Source organism: Notolabrus celidotus, chromosome 20 (assembly GCF_009762535.1).
Source record: "Notolabrus celidotus isolate fNotCel1 chromosome 20, fNotCel1.pri, whole genome shotgun sequence".
Classification (NCBI taxonomy): domain Eukaryota; kingdom Metazoa; phylum Chordata; class Actinopteri; order Labriformes; family Labridae; genus Notolabrus; species Notolabrus celidotus.
In genome coordinates this window covers 19,770,695-19,785,494 of record NC_048291.1, presented here as the reverse complement: position 1 = coordinate 19,785,494, position 14,800 = coordinate 19,770,695, and positions in this window count along the sequence as shown.

Below are 14,800 nucleotides of genomic sequence, written 5' to 3'. Positions count from 1 at the left end.
CAGTTAATTAGTAACGTAACAGAGTCTGAGAGGACCTCCGTTACAGACCCCTTCACTTTTTATACATTTTGTTATGTTACAGCCTTATTCCAAAATGGATTAAATTCATTTTTCTCATGAACATTCTCCACAAAATACCCCATAGTGACAAAGTGAAAAATGTTTTGTAGAAATGTTTGCAAATGAATAAAAAATAAACACTCAAATATCGCATGTGCATAAGTATTCAGACCCTTTGCTTTGAAACTCAAAATTGATTTCAGATGCATTCTGTTTCCTCTGATCATCCTTGAAATGTTTCTACAACTTGATTTGAGTCCACCTGTTCAATTGATTGGACTTGATTTGGAAAGGCACATACCTGTCTTCATAAGATCCCACAGTTGACAGTGCATGTCAGAGCACAAACCAAGCCATGAAGTCAAAGGAATTTTCTGTAGACCTTAGAGACAGGATTGTATGGAGGCACAGATCTGGGGAAGGGCACAGACAAAATTTCTGCTGCATTGAAGGTCCCAAAGAGCACAGTGGTGTCCATCATACGTAAATGAAAGAAGTTGAAATCACCAGGACTCTCCCTAGAGCTGGCCGCCTGAACAAAATGAGTGATTGGGGGAGAAGGGCCTTGGTCAGGGAGATGACCAAGAACCCAACGATCACTCTGACAGAGCTTCAGCGTTCCTCTGTGGAGATGGGAGAACCTTCCAGAAGGAAAACCATCTCTGCAGCACTCCACAAATCAGTCCTTTATGATAGAGTGGCCAGACGGAAGCCACTCCTCGGTACAAAGCACATGAATGTTTGCCAATAGGGACCTAATGGACTCTCAGACCATGAGAAACAACATTCTCTGGTCTGATGAAACCAAAATTGAACTCTTTGGCCTGAATGTCTGGAGGTAAACAGGCACCGCTCATCACCTGGCCAATACCATCCCTACAGTGAAGCATGGTGGTGGCAGCATCATGTTGTAGGGATGTTTTTCAGCAGGAGGAACTGGGAGACTAGTCGGGATCAAGGGAAGGATGAACGCAGCAATGTACAGAGAGATTCTTGACGAAAACCTGCCCCCGAGCGCTCTGGACCTCAGACTGCAGCGAAGGTTCACCTTCCTACAGGACAACGATCCTCAGCACACAGCCAAGATAACAAAGGAGTGGCTTCAGGACAAGTCTCTGAATGTTCTTGAGTGTTCCAGCCAGAGTCTGGACTTGAACCTAATTGAACATCTCTGGAAAGACCTGAAAATAGCTGTGCACTGATGCTCCCCATCCAACTTCATCAAGCTTGAGAGGATGTGCAAAGAAGAATGGGAGAAACTCCCCAAATCCAGGTGTGCTAAGCTTGTAGCATCATACCTGAGAAGACTGGAGGCTGTAAACACTGCCAAAGGTGCTTCAACAGAGTATTGAGTAAAGGGTCTGAATACTTATGTTCATGCGATATTTGAGTGTTTTATTTTTAATTAATTTGCAAAAATTTCTACAAAACATTTTTCACTTTGTCATTATGGGGTATTGTGTGGAGAATGTTGAAGGCAAAAATGAATTTAATCAATTTTGGGATAAGGCTGTAACACAACAAAATGTAAAAAAAAGTGAAGGGGTCTGAATACTTAACGTACCCACTGTAAGTGGACCAACATCAGACGCAACTTCACTCCAGGAGACATTGTGATCATTGTGGATGATATAGCGCCTGTTGTAGAGACCATCATGGATAGAAGAGGACTTGTACGTCAGCCTCGGATCAGGACGAAGACGGGGTTCCTGAACAGACCTATCACTAAAGTCTCCCATCTACTGGAGGCAGAAGATTTTTGAAAGTCAACCCCCATGCACACACATTCCCAGACTGAACATTCTTACTGATTCCCCTGCCCAACCCAGAGTGAAAGAAAGAACTTTTGAATGACGAACTTTCGAACTTTTTGTTAAAAAAAAAGAGAAAAGAAATGAAGAAAGAAGATTGTAATTATACTTGATTTAAAATGTTTTAATGCATGATGTCATCTCTTATGATGTAATTATTATTTTGTAGCAAAATAGTTAGGGGCCGGTATTGTAGGGGCCATAATGTTGATTTGCATGTCTTATTTGTTAATCATGATTATTTCCTTTTCATGGTTTACTTCATTTCTGGTTTTGGGTTCATGGGTGTGGTTTACCTTAATCTACCTGCTCAGTTGTGTGGCGGGAGGCATACAAAGAGGGTGAGTGGGGTTGAATATTTTTTGTTGACCGCCTCCATCATCGTCATTATCGTTTATTTAGATCTTTTTTAGTATTGAATTATTCGTGGGTGTTTTGTTAATAAATAATAAAAACTTTCCTTGGACTTTGTTTTTGATTTATGGCAAGACGCGTCACAAACACAAGCCCCCTTAGCCTCTGCGGCACCTTTCAATCTTAGCCGCTTCAGTAGGTCTAGACCTAATGCTGATGCTTCGGGATGTTAAGATCTTATATGACTGAACTGAAATGACCATAAATGAAGTCAAACATGTTTCTAACAGACAGTTGCTGTGCACAATTTTTTAGTTGCAGGTACAATGAGACTGCTATCATGTAGCTCCAACCATTAATGCCTTTTATAACTTAAGAAGCAGTGTGTTTGAAATTGCATCAGTCCACCTTGAAATTGCACACCCACAACTGTAGAAAAACCATTAGTCCTATGCTGTTCATCCTAACACAGCCATTTATTAGATCTGACTCTGAAAGACAAACACATCGAAGGTCAGGACAAGGTGGGCACTTATTTGCAAATCAAATGAATTCTGTGTTTGTATGTTACTGAGGCATGAAGGTATTTGAATGTGGTGTTGTGTTATGCACAACATCCTGTATTGTTTGGATCTGAGTGAATACAAACATTTATACTGTTTTTTGAGTCACCAATCGACAGTATATAAAAAACCTGAAATCACACATCAACACAAGGGCTGAAAGCAGTCCACTCAACACCAGTACAAAGTGAGCACTGAGGATATTGATAACTTCTGTTCTTTTTCCAACTTTGCCCTTGGACACATTAGCATCTGACAGTCAGATTTCCAATAATAAAAATGATGAAAAGTGGGTTGCCATTTGCCTAACAGAGGCTATAGCCCTCGTCACAGCAGTCGCGGGTTTGACTCCTGGCCTCGACCATTTGCTGCAGACCTTCCCCCACTCTCTGCTCCCCACATTTCCTGTCTCTCTTCAGCTGTCCTATCAAATAAAGGTTAAAACTGTCAAATAATGAATCAGGAAGAAACCTGGATCTATGTACAGAAATTGTTCTATTGTCATTTTACTACACAAACAATGTAAAAGTACAAGATTTTAGAGAATTTGTAGTGTATGTTTGTAAACTGCTACGTTGCAGTTCTCAGTTTTATCATCTTTATCGTCTTCACTGGATTTCGATTTGCATTTGCTTGGAGTCATTTGAAGGCACCTTTAACTTGTACCCAGAAGCAAAAATATACTTACAAGTGTTGTTACAGATGAAATTTTGTTGCATTAAAGTAAACTTTGGTTCTTTGGCAGATCTAATGTTTAAGAACAATCACCAAGATATCATGTCTTGCTTGACACCGAGATGCTTACCTCTACTTTGCATGGTGATTGGAGGATGTACCTGAATTAAGATACAAAGGGGTTTGCCTATCAGGGAGGTTTTGAGCAAAGTCAGAGTCGATTTGAGCAGTATTTGGAAAGAAGTTTACAGACTGACTGAAGAACACCAGCGGCTGAATAATGAGATTTGAAGCCATCATCCCAGGTGAGTGCTGTTAGGAACACTGCTTGAGCCTGGGGTTTCATCTGGGTATCACTGGGGCAAAAATTCAAAATCCCATTACTGTTTTTTCTTTTCAAATACAATAACCTTTCATTTTGCATATCTAAAACTTTTCATACAACGGTTTCTGGCTATTTGAGTCAATTTCAACCTGCACTGTTCAGATAAGCTTCATAAGTACTGTCTGTTGCCTCTGTTAAATTTAATATCCGGTCACGTACATGAATCAACTGTGATTATATATATGACTATACAGTATCTATCTTATTATTAATTTATTAATTTATTAATTTATTAATTTATTTATTTATTTATTTATTTATTTATTAGTATTTGTGTATTATGGATTTATTGTATTATGTATTTATTTATTATTCATTCAGATAGATAGATAGATAGATAGATAGATAGATAGATAGATAGATAGATAGATAGATAGATAGATAGATAGATTCAAATATATATATATTAATGAAATCATTGAGGGATTTTGAATCTGGGGGTGGTCAGCCTTAGAAATGAAAGGACTTCCTCTTTAATTCATAAATCCCATAGTCTTCAAAAAAACAAATAAACTCTCCAACTTTGGTTTCCATGCACATTATGTGCACTAAATGTTACAAATGTTTAATGTATCAGGCATATTTATCATTCATTCAAACAGTCGTACTAATGGGTTTCAAGTTTCTGCCTTAAAGGAGCAACTTTGATTGCTTGATATTTAGGCTCGTGCTCTAATGAAAAACATTCATAAGAAGACTGCTTTGAAAATGTAATTTCTGTCATTTGTAACACTAGAAAGGCAGGCGTGTCCAAGTATGGCCGGGGGCAATCACAGCCCAAGGTCCATTTATTTATGGCCCCAGCTTCCATCCTAAATATGTTATTTATAGCACAGAAATTAATCACATCCTGAATCATCTGTACATTTGGCAGTTTATTTCAAGCACACAAACAAAACTAAAGTCAAAACGTCTCAAAGCTTCATATGACTACTGTATAAAGCCAAAGCACTGGGAATTCTGAAAGACACATGAAGAAGAAACAAGAACTCTTAAAGTTGACAGGTCTTCAAATTTATGTTTTTATCATGATGTGAAAATGTTCTTGACGAACATTAAAAGTTCAGAAGACACAAAAGAGGATACAAGACAAGATCAAAATTATGAAATTGTGCAGAAAAAGGGCAACATTTGGTGCATAACAATTGTTCAGAATACAGGAAAAGGATGTTTTTGTTCTTATGTTCTTGTGTCTGCGGTCAGACAGTCTTAAAAACAACATGAAAAATAAGTGTGATGAAATCCAGACCATGATCCTGCCATAGCAAAATAATGATACAATATTTTTCCCACATTGCCCGACCCTAATGAAAAACATTTATCTCCAGAAGAATATAAAGTTTGTTAATGTATACGTGACTTGTGGAGAACTGAGGACTACCTAGTTACTGATGTATTGAGAAGAAAGTTTAAAATAATTGTTATTAAAAAGAGATTTTCATATACAACTTTATAATTCCTTAGTCTCAGTAGGAGCCACTGGCCCTGAGGTATTCTGACAGCATCAAATGTGGCCCTCTTTGAAAAAAGTTTGGACATCACTGGCCTAGGGGGTCATTTTAACTGTTTTCACATTTGCTAAACTTTGAAGAAATTAAACTTTGCTAATTAAAGATTACAGTGCTGACAGTTCCTGACTTTTCTAAAGTTGTGTGTTTAGATATTTCAAATGTCATTTATACAAATTGCACAAAAGGGAACAATTATATTTAATATTTTTAACCTACTTCGGCCACAGGCATCCATATTGACGTGATTAGATCGTTATATTTTCACGCTGGGCATATGCCTCTTATTTGCTTGGCAACTATCATTGTAGTGTACAGAGCAATTTAAAGATTTTGGATTGAACTGAGAAAATAGAAAACTCTATTTTGGTAATTATGGCTAAGACAAGCACAAAGGGAATAGGAAGCGGATGAAAGTGACTCACCAAGGAATGTTTCATATAAAAATATGTATATTTTCATAGATATACAGTATATCCTTCAACAATTAACACATTATTCTCAGTATTTGGTATCTGTCATAACAGATAATACAATTTGGAATCTGGCAGTCAAAATGACCTCTCGTGGCCTTTCTAGTAGAAATGGAATTCTGGCCCTTCTAGTGTTAACATCACACAAACAAACGGCACATCTACGTCTTTGTCAATGCCCTCTAGTGGCACTTTCACTGGTCCCTAAGCCCCCTATCGAAATGACAAATCAATTTAGGCAGCAGGTTTCAGTTTGAGGCTTGAATATTTTGGGTAGTGTAAATGTAAAGTGTCCTCAAAGTCAGCTTAAGTGATTTTCTTTTCACAAAATTTTAATTATGAATAAACACATACAACAGGGTATACAGTCGCAGTCAAGTCAAATGTATTTGTATAGCACATAAAGCACAGTTCAAGTCCTGTCACAGAGCAGGTGACTGAGGTGCCCTTGAAGAAGACACCTAATTCCAAAATGCTTGAGATACATGTTTGTGTGCCAGCCCTCTCACTCTGCATCGCTCCATCAGTGCATGGACGCTGCATTACAGCGTCCTGTAATTCAGAAAACTGAAAATGCCACACAATGACCTATCTCACTGCACCATCACTGCAGATGGTAGTTTATCTCCATTTTTTTTTCCTTTTTACCAGCTGTCTCGTTTGTTGTTATTTTGATTCTTATATCAAATATGATTTTCCGTGCAGGTACATGAAAATTCCTCCAGGCAAAAACATGATAGAAATGCACATGGTCATCCTCTTCCTCCTGCAGCTCCTTCCTACTGCAGAGGGTGGAGTGAGGACTAAATCCTTTGTATTTCGTTGGGACTCTGGATATCAATTTAACTGGCAAGAAGCACAAGAATGCTGCAGGAGCATCGGCCAGGAGCTGATCACCATAAGAGATGACATAGAAAATGAGAAGTTTAACCATGACAAAGGCCAAGGATGGATCGGTTTGCACCGAGAAAATTCAACCTCTGAGTGGAAATGGTCCGGAAGAGACGAGGAAGCCAAATTCTTCGCCTGGGAGAATGGTGAGAAAACACATAACTGATTTAAACTATTGCTATTTCCAGGTTTAAAATGTATCATTGTTTTTATGTTATGATAAAGTTTGTGACATACACCCTGGAGTTTCTTGAAAAGATATATTAGAAACACCCCGCCCACCCATACCGCAAGACATTTTCCACCCCACGCTTGTCAAGTCAAACTGTAAAAATAGAACAAATAACAGTAGAAAAATGAACTAATCATAATTAACTAGGCTTTAATATATAAAAATATTTATATTTATATAATTATATATATATTTATAATATTAGAAATAAAATCTACTCTATCCTAGGTGAGTTTACAAAAATAAGTATCTATTTAGAATGACTAAAACGTATGCTGCTATGCAGAGAACAAATAAATCAATAAAAAATGAACATATCAATGGATCAATAAACAAAAGTTACAATAATGACTATAAATATACTAAATCATGATTAGATTGTTTAAAATGTAATATAAAAATCTGTAAATACGAGTAATCAGCTGTGAACAGCGTCTACCCGGAAGGGCATGAGGTGTCTCATCAGGCGCACCTGGTGCAGGTCTGTCAGAGCGCGCACTGGAGAGCAGCGGGCAGAAGCGCTGCACTTTAAAACAGACTGCTGGATGGAGTAGATCGGTAGTGCAGAGGACAATCTAAAAGAAACCGAAGAGGCAGCCGGTAGAAGCTGGTTTATGAACTGTGTGTTTGTCAGCTGATGATCGCTGCTGCTGCGGTGCCGGCTCGGGCACGCGCTTCATCTGCGCGCTGCTGAAATGTTTGTTTAGAACGTCTGGTGTTTAAAGTTTGTATTAAAAGATTATAAATACTAGGACTGTTTAAAATACACATGATACATGATTAATTATTACTAGGACTGTTTAAAATACACATGATACATGATTAAGTAATAATTAACTGACCTATTTCATATGAGATGATAAATATTTATTTAAATAACTTCGTTTTGGCAGGTCTCCTGAAAGTTGAATTGATTTATTAATTATATTAATTGTGGTAGAAAGCAATGATAGGCAGGTGTTTAAGTTACATTGAATCGGATGCTGCTTTTTGGTTTCTTGCTCTGTGATTATGTTGCATTTGCATGTGTTTGATGCGGGTATTTCTTTTGTCTTTTTTTCCTTTATTTAAAGGTTTTTCCCCTAATTATTGGGAACTGTGTCTGAAAAACTCTGGGATGAAAGGAATCAAATAAAAGGAAAAATAAGATACACGTTGACTAATTTGAGTGGAGTCCAGTCACTTTTGGTCTGATTGTCTGTCTGTCCTTTCAAGTTGGGACGCTGCACAAAAATTAAAGAACTTGACAATGCTAGCCTGGTAGATCGTTCCCGCTTCTAAGATGACTTCGGATAACATTTGTTATGAATTGGGGCAGTGTAAATAAACTGACTGATTTACTGATTGATGCAGGTGATCCAGTGGATGTGAAGGACTGTGCATTTAAGAATCCACACGAACATGGACGGAGAAGCGATCTCTGTGATTGCTTGCATTCTTTCATATGTCACAAAGAAATGCTGGTTCTGGTAAAGGAGAAAAAGACTTGGGAGGAGGCATTAATGCACTGCAGGGCTCTCGAGGCAAAGGACCCAAATAAGCCATTCACTCCCTACCAGAACTACAAGGACGACCTGGCCACCCTGATCACCGAAGACGACCAAGAGTTTGCACGAGAGACGACATAGGGTGCGTCTCAAAGCTCTAAACTGCAGTCTCCTCGCTCCTCGCTCCTCGGCCGAACCGGAAGTACTCACTGACGCGCCATTTTAACTTGCGTCCCAAACCTATGGTCCCAAAGCTCTAAACACTGCTGGAGGAGAGAGGAGCGAGGAGCGAGGAGACTGATCCGAGGAGGGATAATCGAGGAAACACGAGAGCAGACTTTGCGGAAGTCTTTTCTCTGACAGACACGCCCCCTTATCGAATATCACTCACCGATTGGACGCTGCAGCGGCTCGGACTTAACCGAAACTTAACATCAGCTGAGTTTAATAACAGAGAAAAAATGACCTTAAAACAGTCACTAAGGGTGCCCTGAAACAGATCATAAACATCCGTAGGTTTCTAAACAGTCTGTTTGATGAGCTGAGATTGAAAAGTGTTTGACATGAATTTTAAAAAAAAATACTGATCGCAAAATCATAAATTCAATATAACAGAGGGTGGATTATGTTATATCTGATTGTTTTTGTCAGATTCACTGTCTAATGAAATAGAGTAATAGAGTCTAACATTATTGATAGAATATATATCAATGATCAGTTATTCCTCCTGTTAGTTTCCCCATTTGTTCTCGTTTTCTTCATGAAGGGAAGTCTGACAGTAAAATTTGTCTGTTAGTAAAACACTTGTTATATTTCCTGTCAGGTTAATAAAGTTTCATACGAGGCTGATCATTAATGAGCACAGGGTTTGAAAAGAGTTGCATGGTTTCTATTTTCCCTTAAAGTAATAAATAATTTAATAATGAGGCATTTTACTGATGAATCGATCCGTGATGCTTTAGGACAGAATAAACAGAGAGCTGATTCTCTTCATGTGCAAGTGTGTGTTAAACATGTAAACACAGAGACAGAGCTCTGTTACTGTTTACATTTATCAGAGTTATTACAGTGAACATGTGTGCAGACACAAACAGCTGTTAAAGCCGTCATCACAAACAGACGTCGCTTCACGTGACGCTCGGAGGAGAGGACGTCTCATTTCTCTAAATACAAATCTCCTCTCTCCTCTCTCCTCTGGTTTCATTTCCTCGCATCTCTGGTGGGCGGGACTAAGACGCGAGGAAGAGAGAGAGGCACCCTACTGCAGGCAAGATGGCGCCGCCACAACATCCACACCGGAAGTCCATACCGGAAGTCCATACCGGAAGTGATTCTTTAACCCCCTCTCTACCCAATGCCGGATGCTTCGAACTGGAAGTTTCTTCTTCGTGTAGCGTATTGATTGCATTAGTCTGTCGCTGCTAAATCAATTAGCAGAAAGCTAATTGTGATAGAGAGAGTGAGTGAGAGAGATCCCGCTGTGTATGAAGAACAGAATAATGTAGAGTGTTAGTGTGTGTGGGGGGAGGGGATGAGAAGGAAAAGACTGTAAGTAAGAGGGAAAATACACTCAAGCTGTACACAGAGATCTATATTCACCACAAAAACAACAGAGGCTCCCCAGAAATGTGTACTTACATCTATCATCAGTGGCTGACAGTGGTGCCTCAAGTTGAAATATTTTAGTCCTAATATTCTATGTTGATTTGGAGTTTGTAATAGCAAAAGTGCATTGTTCTTTTTCAAGTACAACATTATCAATACAAAAGGGTTAAGACATCATACATATAACATTAAAAGAACATAAAATAAAGTATAATTCTACATTTCAAGTAGGGGTTGGATGGAAAGAAACAGTAGCTATGTATACATTTGCAGTTTTTCTAGTCATTCTAATTGAAGGTTCCAACTTCAATGTTTTCATGGACGCCAAATAAAGTGATCTTGTTAAGACATTGGTGTACATGCATCCAAGCATTCAATCTGAATAAAACTATTTGCCAAGCTCAGAGTGTTTACGCCCATCTAATGTCTCAAAATAGAAGGAGAAACACATTCCTCGTTTGTTCTTGTGGTTAATGAACACCCTGTCACTGTGTCCATTGTAACGTGTTACAAATTATGTTAAAAAAGAACAGTCACACACACCTCTACATTTTCCTCCTCCACTCGCCCCTGCACCATAGATAACATTCTGCTCTTCCTCTCGTGACTGTGGATCTACTCTGATCTGTATTTCATTCATTCATTAATCTATACATGTGATCACATAGGCAGACAGCATGCAATGTAATTTGGAACAAACACTACAGCAAACTTAGATAATGTGACAAGTCCCCATGGAAAGAGACTCCTGCACGCTGCACAGTTATCATAATGAACCTGTGGGGAACAGCTGTGCAGGAAGGAAGAGGGGTCGCTGGGGGAATCAGTCAAAGGCAAGCAGGTGTGCAGGGGCAGGACACACACCACAGGTGAGGTACAGTCAGGCTAACATAACATAAAATAACATATGACCCAGACAAAACAAGAGAGGCCTATGCAGATGTCATCACGGCAGCATCATAATCAGCTTTAAGTATTTCAACACACACTCGGAACAAAAGGCTGTGCATGGCTGAGACGTTAACACTATAACTTAGTGATTCGTGCAGGCTTCTAAGTAACTTGAATTCTCAACAGCCTATACACTTTGGAGTCAATCAACTAGTCAATAATACTGATACGATTAAAATGTAAGTGCAAAAAAGTTCATAGAATTACGCGTAAACCTACGTGTTTTGAAGGCTTTTATTTTGCGTTCACGTTCCTGTTTTTCAAGGCTTTTATTTTTTTGAAGGCTTTTATTTTTGTAACTTCTGGTATGGACTTCCGGTGTGGGTGTTATTGCAACGTTTTTAGCTTTGTAACTTCCGGTATGGACTTCCGGTATGGACTTCCGGTATGGACTTCCGGTATGGACTTCCGGTATGGACTTCCGGTGTGGACTTCCGGTGTGGACTTCCGGTGTGGATGTTGTGGCGGCGCCATCTTGCCTGCAGTAGGGTACTCTTGGAGAGAGACGCGAGGAAGAGACGCGAGGATGGACGTTTAGAGCTTTGAGACGCACCCATAGAGTGCTACCACTGACGAGGTAGGTATTCAGTCTTTTTGTGCTGTTCAGATATTACTACTTTGTCTACATCTCTCTTTTACATGTTGGCAGGTTTGGATATGCCTGCGCTGCCTGGCTGGCTATTGGCTATGGGTCGGTGGAGAAGAAGTGACGTACAAGAATATTGATAGATGCCCAAGTAGGGGCTTTTGTGGCACACTGCCTACAACGGGCAATGATTCCTACGCGATAAGACCCTGCAATGAGAAGAGAAACCTTCTTCTGCTACAGGAAGTCTGAAGAACAGAGTTATCAGAAACCTCTTGTGCCCCAAAGCCTCATACAGGCTCTGGTGCTTAAATAGAAGAAAGGCCACTCTTAAATGTGAAACTCAAAATCTAAAAGAAAGGGGTTTGCTTTGCCGGTCTTACCCCTGCCCTTTATTTGTACTGGGGGCTGTGACTGTGCTGCAGGGGGTTGGCGTGGAGGAGTAGCTTCTTGCCAGGTCAGCCATGTGGTGGTTAATGTTACAAAATATATATTGTGTCGTAGATAACCACTGTTAACCATAATAAGACTTACTTCTTCTTCTTATACAATATGTACTATATTCAATATTTATCATATTGGAACCATTTATTAAATACACTAGATCATTTTTATCATAATGATTTTGTAGTACAAGTAAATAACAATTTATTAGTATAGTAAAATGAATGTGTGTATATTACATTATAACATTTAAACATTTGATTTTACGAACACACACACGTACATATATGTAAAAATATCTTCAATGTATATATATATATATATGTGTGTGTGTGTGTGTTTGTATGTATAAATATATTCACTTCAACTTTTATCCTAACCCCATTTTATCTATTTATAAATATTCATATAAAATATATATGTATATTTAAATATATATAAATATAACTTCAATATACTTTTTAGTAATTCTATTATATTAATTCATTATACTATTTAATATTCTTATTTTTATTGCTTTAACTCATTTTTTACTTTTTACCTTTTAATTGTTTAAATTACATATATTTTATTGTTTTGGTGTGCATTAGTCTCTTCAAAATCCATTTTGTTTTTAAATATGTAGCATGTTTTGGTATTTTTTTATTTCTGCTTTTTTCCTGTTTTGAATTGCTATAAAGAAATTCGATTTCCATTTCATTTGTTAAAAGTGGCAACATAAATAAAACTTGATTGATTGATTGAAACAGTCAATATTTCTGCTCACAGTTTTACTTCATACATGCGCATACACATAATCTACAAAATGGGCCTTATTTTGTTGTTTTTCTTACATTCATTCTTACAACATCAATTTTACACTTCATCACTGTGAACTTTTTGTAGTTTGTCATTCATGTCGCTTTATTTCTTTTGTCCTCTTTGTTGGTTCTTGTGTGTCTTAAAAAAGTTTCTCATGGTTTTTTTTTTCACCAATAAAAAAAGTAATTTAAAAATCTCAAATGAGTCCACAGTTTGCTCTTTCTGTTTTTAATGACCTTTTAAACCCTGAGCACAAGTTAATATTAAAAACTACAAAATATTTGACCAACACTTCAACTATTAAGCATACATTCAACAATGTTATCGTTATACAAATAGAGAAACTGAGGTTCCTGCGGTTTGATTCCTTGGGGACATTTTCGGCTATCTGGAGGCTTGTTCCTTGACTCCTTGGAAGAAGATTATGAGGGTTAAAAACATTACTTCCCACTGAAAACCTAGAGTACGCTACATAATTGGCAGCTTTTTATGGTCTTTTTTATGTTTTTTCATTTTTTTTCTCTATTCCAATTTTTCCTCATGTTTTTTTTGTTATTTATTTTATTAATATTTTTTAATTTATCTTTTGTTATTTTAATTTTTATAATTCTCTATCTTCTTGTTAATATTTTTTAAAATAATACAAATAAAATATACAACAAAAAACAAAAACAACCAATGTTATTGTTTGCTTTGCATTGGGTTAAGGTTTGACCAATGTGATGGCATGTTATTCACTATATAATCTCTCTTCTTTTTGTGATTAATTGTTTATTGGTTGTTTTTTCAGTAGCTTTGAAATTGCAAAACACAGCACAGGTTATCATTTATCTGTATCATTAACACCACATATGGTTCCACATGGTATGCCATCACAGGGACAGCTGTGTGTTGAGCAGTGTGCCTTTGATGTCTTGGTGAAACCATCCACCTTCCTGTGAGTGCACAGTAATCAGTAATCCTAATAAAGACCAGATTTTTCCATGTGTGTTTATCTAAGTGCAGTGTTATTTTAAGGTCTGATCCTGAGAGACAAGTCAAAGGACAGGACAAGGTGAGCAGGTGCAGATCATCTCACCTATTTGTTAATCAAATACATTAAATGTTTTACATGAGGGCAAATGAATGTCCAGGTGTGTGTCACATTCAAACAGAAAGTCAAATTTATTTAACCAAAACATTCACCCATAAAAGAACAACAGATTAAACACTAAAGGGAATAAAAGCTAGTCATTTTAAAAAAATGAGTACAGCTGGGACAGATATGTTTTGTGTCTCTTAAGTCCTGCATCATGGGAGACTGTAGCTGCAGCCGGAAGGAAACAATGTAAACTCTGTAAAAGGATCAGCCAGGATGGACTAGGCCTTCTTCAAGTGCGCGAGCGATCTCTCTCAGACTGTGTATCTTAATAAGATGCTAATCTAACTTATGAAGATGCCTATTTGTGTAAGAGCTGGTCGTGTGATGGAGAGCAGAGCAGAGACGCACACAGTGGGCAGTAAGAGCAGCTGCAAACAAACTACATGTTTGTATGTTCCAAGCTATGGACATGCGTAACAGCTGTGAAAAATAACAATAAGTAACATCTTTCTTTGTTGAATCCGTTTGTTTTCATTAGCAGCGCTAGCTCTCCTTACTCCTCTGTGTCTCTTGACCATTGCTGCTCTCTCTCTCTTGCTTGCAACTTCCTTAGTGTCGGGGACATACTCATAGTTCATAGCATTGTGTTATCACGCGCCTCTCCTTTGGAATCATCTACCAGTCAGGGTCCGGGAGGCAGACACCCTCTATTTTTAAAGTTATATTATTTGGCATTTTTGCCTTTATAAGATAGGGCAGCTGAAGAGAGAAGGAAGTAGGGGGAGCAGAGAGCAGGGGATGACATGCAGCAAATGGCAGAGGTCAGGAGTTGTACCTACGACCTCTGGGACGAGGATTTTAGCCTCTGATAAAGCTTATAGTTAGAGCTGGCT